Source organism: Pelobates fuscus, chromosome 3 (genome assembly GCF_036172605.1).
Source record: "Pelobates fuscus isolate aPelFus1 chromosome 3, aPelFus1.pri, whole genome shotgun sequence".
NCBI classification, from domain to species: domain Eukaryota; kingdom Metazoa; phylum Chordata; class Amphibia; order Anura; family Pelobatidae; genus Pelobates; species Pelobates fuscus.
The window spans coordinates 236,926,761-236,935,986 of record NC_086319.1 but is presented as its reverse complement, the minus strand read 5'-3'; positions in this window follow the sequence as shown (position 1 = coordinate 236,935,986).

The following is a 9,226-nucleotide window of genomic DNA, read 5'->3' as shown; positions in this document are numbered from 1 at the left end:
TATATACACACACACACACATACAATGTGAGGCACAATGGATTCATCGATTAGACGCAGTGACACCAAGAGGACTTAATGAAAATATTGTGCTCTCCATGTTTCTTTAATATTATTTTTATTATTTTTGTCTTTTTCTTCATCTTTATCTACTATTTTATTATTATTATTATTATTATTATTTTTATTTGGTTTACTTTAGTACATTTGTTGATGGTATTAGCAGTAGAAAAGAGGGAAGTGCTCATGCCATTGTACAGAACACTGGTGAGACCTCACTTGGAGTACTGTACACAGTACTGGAGACCATATCTTCAGAAGGATATTGATACCTTAGAGAGAGTTCAAAGAAGGATAAAACTTACCAGGAAAGGTTAAAGGATCTTAACATGTATAGCTTGGAGGAAAGACGAGACGGGGGGATGTGATAGAAACATTTAAATATATAAAGGGAATCAACACAGTAAAGGAGGAGACTATATTTAAAAGAAGAAAAACTACCACAACAAGAGGACATAGTCTTAAATTAGAGGGACAAAGGTTTAAAAATAATATCAGGACGTATTACTTTACTGAGAGGGTAGTGGATGCATGGAATAGTCTTCCAGCTGAAGTGGTAGAGGTTAACACAGTAAAGGAGTTTAAGCATGCGTGGGATAGGCATAAGGCTATCCTAATTATAAGATAAGGCCAGGGACTAATGAAAGTATTTAGAAAACTGGGCAGACTAGATGGGCCGAATGGTTCTTATCTGCCGCCACATTCTATGTTTCTATGTCATTTTGCCTGTTTTTCTATCTTTTTGGTTATTTTTTTTTGCAAATATTTGATAAGTTGTATATATATTTTTTCAGTTTAGATATGCTTTTTGATTGCTTTAGTCTTAATATTGTGCGCTTCTGAGATCTATGAGATTTATGATTTAATGTAATGTTTATAATTGCATATAGAATCTACTCTATTAGAGAGATTTTTCCTGTGACATCTATATGATGTGCTGTATTTGTCTTTTGACTCAATTCTTTCTATTTGCATGCCTGCTGTTCTTTTCTGTGTTCTGAGTCTTTGCCTTAATAGCCTTGATTCTCCTCTTTAAATTGATTTATAATCATTATAAGATATTCGAAGTAATGCCCATAATCTTGATATGGTATGTGAAATGCTTTTAACACACCTTATTCTGGGCCACTCTTCTTATTGAGTATTAAGTGACACCTTCATAGTATATATGATGACACGATCATTTTCTATTTTTTGTTCACCTCTTTTTAAATTTTTTTGCTTATTGCACTTTGCACTTAACATTTCTATATTTCTATGATAACAGATAGACAGTCCATGAAGAGATTTCATGCATTTCACTGGCACACTCGATATATACACGCCATAACATTATGCCGATCTTTTAATTGTGTTTGTTTATCGGTATCCTAGCAACACCATGTCATCACACACGCATCACGTGACTGTGGTGTTTTCACTTCCTGTTTCACTTCCGGGTGTGCACGAAGGGATTCAGGGGTTTCTTCACGATTGGTGAGTACATTTTCTTATTTCCTATATATATATAACTTTTGTAGCTAGGTACATTGACCTTGAGAAAGACCCGAATGGGTCGAAACGTCGGCTATTTTTTAATGCTATACCTATTGGAATAAACTACCCCTTTTTTCATCTACCTAGTCCTTGGAGTGCATCTCTTTATTTCTGTGTGTGTATATATATATATATATATATATATATATATATATATATATAAAGATATATAAAGATAGATAGCACTCCACGGACTCAAGTAGTAGAAATAAAAATTAACTTTTAATGCTCCAAGTTAAAAAATCGACGTTTCAGTCTGACCAATCAGACTTTCATGGTTTCATGATTTCTGATTGGTCAGACTGAAACGTCGATTTTTTAACTTGGAGCATTAAAAGTTAATTTTTATTTCTACTACTTGAGTCCGTGGAGTGCTATCTATCTTTTTCTTTATACCTTCGCCAGACAAGCACCCGGCATTAGAGATTGACCACAGTGAGTGCAACACTACTTGTATTTTTATATATATATATATATATATATATATATATATATATAATACCGTATATACTCGAGTATAAGCCGACCCGAATATAAGCCAAGGCCCCTAATTTTACCCCAAAAAACTGGGAAAACTTATTGACTCGAGTATAAGACTAGGGTGGGAAATGCAGCAGCTACTGGTAAATTTCTAAATAAAATTAGATCCTAAAAAAATTATATTAATTGAATATTTATTTGCAGTGTGTGCTGTGAATCTACTGTGTGTCAGGGTGCTGTTTGTGTGTGTTTGCACTTGTTTTGTAAATTTGATTTTTATTAACGTATTTGCGATGTCACTCCAACTAGAAATAGGCAAGTAGTAATGGGACTCGCAGGTCCCTGGGAATAGTAACAAAAATAATTTGCGGGTGGGCTCGCAGGCCCCAATAAACCATATGGACTCGCAGGTCCCGCTTGTTCTTGTTGACAGTATTGATTTTATGGAGTCATTGTTCAGTATCAGTCGTGAAGGTGAGACTCGCAGGTCTCTTTGTTTTTTTTTTTTGTTTTTTTTTTGTTTTTTTTTTGGAGGTTCGTGGATGCGCAGATCCAATTGTTGCCATTTACGACTTCAAATATGTATAGTGGTCATGAGCCGTGTGGCTCTCGACTGGGGTCGTATATGTTCACATTTAAATTTCAAGTGTAAATTTCAACATCCTAAAATTCTAAGATTCTACCCCCTCTATCCTTAACAGTAGAATGCTGAGTTAGGTAGGTCATGTCCCAGCTGATTGAACTTGGTGGGTTCCACCCTATGTCCTACCCTTAATTGTCTAGGGGTGTAGTCACTAGTTGTCTTCAGCTTTCAAGTGGCCGCTAGGGTGTCTTTATTTCGGGTAACATTGACCTACTGTATGTTTATAGAGTCGAGTGGGGTCTGTCGGTGCTTTCTCTTTGGGAATTGGGGAAGGGTAGGCAGGAGGGGGTGGGGTGGTCGGGTTGGTCCTCTGTCAGTAGTCCTCTGTCGCCTTGGGTGTTCAGTTTCCGTGTTCTATCAAGTGGTTGGGAGGTGGGCATCAGTGATTGTCCTAAGGTCTAGTTGGAATTTCGGTTTTGCCGTCTCTAGGATCCAGTATGTCCATATGTCAGTGTATGTCGTCGGGGTAGTGTTTGTCGTCATTGTCAGTTCCTCTATTGTCCTTAGTTCCTCCATTTGGTTGAACCAGGACAGCATTGATGGTGTCACAGGTTTCTTCCAGTATTGAGGGAGAACTCGTTTGGCTACATTTAGTATTCTGATAGTCATGGATTTTTTATATTTGGAGTGGGGAACTGGTGTATGGTGTAAGAGCATCGCTGCCGGTTCCAGGGGGGGTGGACGTTCTGTGAATTTCCCTAACATCTTGTGTATTCCCCGCCAGTACGGGGTGACCAGTGCGCAGTCCCACCAGATATGTTTCAGTGTGCCTTCCTCCCTTTCGCATCTCCAACACAGACTGGATAGGCTTGGGTTCATTTGGTGTAGGAGGTGTGGCGTCTTGTACCAGTGCGTCAGGAGTTTGTAGGCCGTTTCCTGCGTTTTACTGTGTGTGGAACAGTGGTGTGTGAGGTAGCATATTGATTCCCAGTCCGCTTCCGTGAGTGTGATACCTAGGGTCGCTTCCCATTTACCCATGAAACGGGGCGACTCAGTCGGGAGTTCCGACTGTAACATGAAGTACAAGGAGGATATCCCGTGTGGGAGTGGGTCTGGGTGCGCGCTGATCCTCTCTATTGTGGTACATTCCCTGGCGAGTGCTGGTCCCTGTGGTAGGGTGTGTATGAAATTTATAAGTTGGGCATAGCGAAAACGATGCATAAATGTTGGGGGTGTTTCCTCTAGCATGTCCGTTAGCCGTTTGCAGGTCCCTCCCTGGAGGGTGTGATGCAATCGTGGGGACGTGTTCGGGATGATGTCTCTGAGGGCTCGTGGGTCTAGTCCTGGGGGAAAGTCCTCATTATGTGTCAGTGGCATAAGGGGGGAGGGGTAGGGTGAAAGGTTTCCCTGTCGCTTGACCTTCCGCCATACTCCCAGGGTGTTTTTCGTGTATATGGACATGTCATGTCCTTCCGTCGAGTCGCGACTCCATGGGAGTCCTGCGATTGGTCTACCTGCCTCCGTCTCCTCTACCGTTTTCCACAGTTTATGTACCCCGTCCTTGGACCATTCTACAACCCTCTGTAGGTGCGTGGCCACATAGTATAGCTGAAAATCCGGGAGGGCTAATCCCCCTTTGTCTTAGGTCTGGTCAGTGTGGAGAATTTTATTCTGGGTTTCCCCCCGCCCCATATGTATCTGGTCATCTCCTTCCTGAGTGTTATAAAGAAGGGTCTCGGAATTACAATGGGGATGGCCTGGAGAAGGTACAGGAGGCGCGGGAGGAAGTTCATTTTTATGACCTGTACTCTCCCTAGCCACGAGATATGGGGATATGACCATTCCCGCATGTCCCGCTGGAACGTCTGTAATATGACCGTGAAGTTGTCCCTGAACAAGTCTCCCGTGCGTTTGGTCAGCCAAATTCCTAGATATTTAATCTTGTTTTCGGCCCATTGAAAGGGAAGGCTGCGTCTCAGGGATTCCGCTCTCGTGTGGGGTACGCTAACGTTTAGGATGTACGATTTTCCGTAGTTAATTTTCATATTGGATATGTCCCCAAATATTTGTAGTTCTTTCATTATATTCGGTAGGGTAATTACTGGGTTGGTCACCACGAAAAGCAGGTCATCGGCATATGCCGCTACCTTATTGTGTACTGGGCCCGTCGTCAGGCCTGTCACGTCTGCGTTGTGTCTGATGTGTGTGAGGAACGGCTCCAGGGCCAGAGCGAATAGGAGCGGCGACAGGGGACACCCCTGCCTGGTGCCATTGTGGATGGTGAAGGCATTAGTTAGCGCCCCGTTAACTAGTACCTGGGCAGTAGGTTCTCGATATAGTGCCTCTATCCATTGTCTTAAGTGGGGGCCCAGTCCCATGTGGGCGAGCGTTTCGAAGAGGTACTCCCATCTTACCCTATCGAAGGCCTTCTCCGCGTCTGTGGACAGCAGGAGAAGGCCTCCGATCACCTTCCCGTTGCCGTGCATAAGGGTAAGTGCTCTGATGGTGTTGTCGCGGGCCTCGCGCCCCGTCACAAACCCCACCTGATCAGGATGGATCAGAGATGGGATGTGCTTCGTGAGGCGCGAGGCGAGGACCTTAGCTAGGAGTTTGACGTCGCAGTTAATTAGCGAGATTGGTCTATAGTTCCCACAATATTCCCTGTCTTTGCCGTCTTTGGGTATGACAGTTATGTGGGCCGTCAGGGCTTGCTTGGGGATATGTTCCCCTTCCCTCACTGCGTTGAACGCTTCCACCATTGGTGGCAGTAGCTCCTCCGCGTACGTCTTATAGTATTTCACCGGTAGGCCGTCCGGCCCTGGGCTTTTACCGGGTTTGGTGCTCTTAACTGCTGCCGACAGCTCCTCTATTGTGATGGGTTCGTCAAGCACATCGGCGGTTTCTGCGTCTAGTGTCGGCATTGGGTACTTTGTCAAGTATGTTTGGATCGAGTGGCGAAGGCGGGCCTTCGCTGGTTCGGTCTGTGGTTGCGGGAGTGTGTATAGCTCCGTGTAGTATGCGCGGATTGCCTCCCATGATGTCCGATGGGAGGCGGTGTAGGGTACCCTTTTTATCTCTGATCTTGTCAATATACGTGTGTTGCCTTCGTTTCCGCAGCATAGCAGCCAGAAGCTTGCCGCTCTTGTTCCCGTGTAGGGTAAAGAAGGCTTTATGTCTAGCGGCGTCTCTATGGTGTTTAGAGTGGATTAACGTAGCTAAATCCCTCCTCAATTGTAGGAGTCGGGATTGGAGTGTGTGGTTCGGGTCGAGTTTGTTTTGGTCGTCTGTGTGGTGTATTTCCTCTAGGAGGCTTGCTAGTCTTAATTCAGTTTGTTTCTTTATGATCGCCCCTTGTTGAATGTAGTGTCCCCTTATTACTGATTTGTGCGCTTCCCATCGTACTGTCGGGGATGTATGTTCGGCTGTATTGAGGGATAGGTAGTCTCTGATTTTGTCGCCTATGAGGGTTACGACCTCCGGATTAGTAAGAAGATATTCGTTTAATCTCCATTTCGGGGTAGTGGGGCGAAAAAGTGGCGATTTTAGTTTGAGGGTGACTGGCGCGTGGTCTGACCACGTCGCCGTTCCAATCGTGGCTTCGGTGACCAGTGAGAGATCGTAGTGTGTAGTGTATATGTGGTCTATTCGGGAGTATGAGTTGTGTGGGTGGGAAAAGAAGGTGTAATCTCTTGTATCTGGGTGATGGGCTCTCCAGCAGTCAACCAGGCGGTGACTGCGTAGTAACGATTTAATGTTTTGCCGTTGTTGCGTGGGAATGTGGGAGGTGCCTGACGATGTGTCCCATGTTGGGTCTAATGCCATGTTGAAGTCCCCTCCTAGTATGAGGGTTCCCTCCCTAAACTCCATGAGTTTACGGAGTGTTTGTTTGAGGAAGCGGTAGTCTCGTGTGTTGGGGGTATATACTGTCGCGAACGTGTATTGGCGCTCTGCTATTTTCCCTTTGAGGAACAAGTATCTGCCCTCGTCATCCGTCATGCATTCTCCCCCCTGGAACGGCACGCTCTTGTGAAGTAGTATCGCTGTTCCCCTAGCCTTTCCCCCGTGGTAATCACTGTAGTAGCCTTGCGTGTAGCGGTGATTAGTCAGTTTGGGTCTAGCCCCTTTCTTGAAATGTGTTTCCTGTATCATAACTACTGAGGCCCTCCGCTCGTGAAAGTCCCTCAGCGCCCCGGATCTTTTCTCCGGTTTGTTAAGTCCCTTCGCATTGATAGTGATAACGTGTAGGGGAGCTGGTGTCAGGGCCATGTCTATCGTCCTGTGTGTCTCGGGCGGGTGTCACTTCTAGTTCCTAGTCTCTGCTATATGGGCGGTTCAAAAGTAGGTTGTGTGTCTCGGTCGGTGGGGGTGTCCGGTGTCCAGTAAGGGTGGTAGTAGGGTATACAAGGGGGGGGTAGGATAACGTGTAGGTTGCGTCTCGGTCTCGCGACCGCTAGGTGTAGACGTCGGGGAGTCACAGTCCGCAGCACCACCTGTGGTGCCCGTGGGTTGCTCACCGTTTGGTCGGCGTCTCTCCTACTAGGCGTAGGTCGGGTGTCCGGGCGTCAGTGTCGGCGTCTTAGTGACATGTCTCCAGGTGTCCCTGTGCGGCTCTTAAGAGGTGGTATAATGGGATGTGTTCGTCTTCCCCGTCTCATGGTGTGTCTTTCCATGGGTTTGTGCGTGTTGGTCATCTCGCGTGTGTATTATGTCCGGTCGCTACTGTTAGGTGTGGCATAAACAACATTATTAACAGTGAATTATTCATCACAACAAGTATATACGATTAACTGGCAGTTCAAACATTTTAAAGAAAAAACATCAAACATGTCTCTTTCCCCCTCCCCCTTGGTCTCCCCGGCTAAGCTAGCTGGTGAGTAGTGTCTAGATCCCTTTTCATTTGGGCCGCGTGCATAGGTCCTGATTAAGTGTTAGGGCCCCCGAGGTTGGGGTCAGTTCTGGGTCAGTCCTATTGCCCTTGAAGCTGTTAGGCTCACTATGAGCGTTTTGGACGTAGCTAGGGTAGCGGGCTCCCCAGGGCCCAGGTTCCCGCCTCCCCCGCGCCCCGTGGTGTCCGCCGTGTTGGCCGTTCCGGGCCGAGTGGTTTCCTCCTGACTATTGCCTCTCAGGCACCCCTATTGGTTGGGGTCCCCGCCCCAGGTGGGCCCCGCCGGCGCCACCGCCCGCCTGCTCCCCGAAGTTCGTCACAGGGCAGGTGGGTGACAGCGGCCGGGCCCAGCCGGCGCGAAGGGCCCCCCTCAGTTCTCATTAAACAGCACATTTGTTATAATAATAAATAACAGTGGTTACGTTCCCATCCCGCTACCCCCCTCCCGCCAAGTGGGAACCCCATCAGTGCGGAGGGCCCCCTTCAGATCTTATTAAACAGCACATTTGATATGATGATAAATGAATAACATTGATTACGTTCCCATCCCGCCACCCCCCACCCCCCAGGTGGGAACCCCTTTAGTGCCCTTTTAGTCCGATAGGTTACCCTGCTCCACTGAATTGTGGAGCTCACGTTGTGCGCTCAGTCTCCGCCACTTCTTTGTCATCGTAGGGGCTCTTGTCTCTCTTTGGAGTGGTTAGTTGCTGCAAAGCGGGGTCTATTTGATGTGTCCATAGTCTCTAGTTTCTCGAGCCGGAGATGGAATCGACCACTCAGTCCGTCAGTGGTGCCGGTGGGGGACTTCGGGTTGGGGGGGCTCAAAGTGTTCGGCTCTTTACATGTTGGCGCCCGAGGGGCGCGTGGTTTGTTGTCTCGTTCTCCGAGGCCTCGATGGTTGCTGCGGCCTGTTTTGTGTCTCAGGTGAGAAGGTGTAAAAGGCCATCGGGTCTGGCCAAGGCAGATGTATCTGTGGCAATTGGAGTTCCCGCGTAATGTCTCGAAGGTCTTCCTCGCTCTTCACCGTTAAGGGGCCTGTGCTCGTAGTGATTTGTAATCCATTAGGGAAGCTCCAGCGGTACCTAATTTTGTTGGTTTGTAGCACTCTCGTGAGGGGGCGCATGGCCCTGCGGTATGCTAGGGTCGCCGGAGATAAATCTGGATAAAGTTGTATTTCTGCACCTTTGTGTTGGATTTGCCGTTGGTCTCTGGCGCTTTTCAAGATGTCTTCCTTGACTTGGAAGTGCATTAAGCAACAGATGACGTCCCGTGGTGGGGACTCCGGCGGGCCTCTGGGCCTGAGTGCCCTGTGTGCCCTGACAAACTCAACGGGCGTATTGGGCGGCCTCTGCAGGAGGGCATTAAATATTTCCGTGAGAGTGTCGCGGATCGGTGTGGTCTGGTCCAGATCTTCGGGTAAACCCCGGATTCTGAGGTTCTGTCGTCGCCCCCTGTTATCTAGGTCTTCCATGTGGAGGGCCATTTGGCGTAGCTGTGTTTCTTGTCGTTTTATTATGCCTGCGGTTGCATTCTGCGCCGATGTGACGTGGTCGCAGTCAGCTTCTAGTTGTGCCAGTTTGTTGTGAATCCCCTGCATGTCCTCCCTCAGGGCGTGTAATTCCCCAGCTATGGATTTGTGGAGGGCATCATTGGCCTCTTTGAGGTCTGTTTTCGTGGGCAGGT